Genomic DNA, 752 nt, shown 5'->3' with positions numbered 1-752 from the left:
GTAAATGCATGAATAATAACTAATGAAGTCGGAAACGGTTGTAAATTGATGATATGGCTTTGAATGGTGCAGTTTGAACACAGAAAAACTGTGGAGTTCAAATAAGTTTAAAAAAATGAAATCCCTTTGTAACAGACGAGTTTCCGTATAAAACCCCGATACTTCGAAGGAGATTGTGTGTTTTGTACACGAAGTTCATCAAGTTTTTGCCGTAAGCCTCTGTATCTTCTTGCACTTGCTATGTGGGTGAAATGATGATACCATGCCAACTTGGAACCTTTTCAGAGTTCATTTCAAATGCTTTTCAATTTCATGGTCTTATAGCTCAAAATAATCAGTAAATGCATGAAAAATAACAAATGAAGTCGGAAAGGGTTTTAAAGTGATGATGTGGCTTTGAATGGTGCATTTTGAACACAGGAAAACTATGGAGTTCAAATAAGTTCAAAAAAATGAAATCCCTTTGTACCACACGAGTTTCCATATGAAACCCTGATACTTCGAAGGAGATTGTCTATTTTGTACACGAAGTGCATCCAGTTTTTGTCGTAAGCCTCTGTACTTTCTTGCACATGCTTTGTGTGTGAAATGATGATACCATGCCAACTTGGAACATTTTCAGAGTTCATTTCAAATGATTTTCAATTTCATGGTCTTATAGCTCAAAATAATGAGTAAATGCATGAAAAATAACAAATGATGTCGGAAAGTGTTGTAAATTAATGATGTGGCTTTGAATGGTGCGTTTTGAA

The sequence above is a fragment of the Triticum dicoccoides genome, chromosome 7B (assembly GCF_002162155.2).
Source record: "Triticum dicoccoides isolate Atlit2015 ecotype Zavitan chromosome 7B, WEW_v2.0, whole genome shotgun sequence".
Lineage (NCBI taxonomy): Eukaryota > Viridiplantae > Streptophyta > Magnoliopsida > Poales > Poaceae > Triticum > Triticum dicoccoides.
This window is presented reverse-complemented; position numbering follows the sequence as displayed.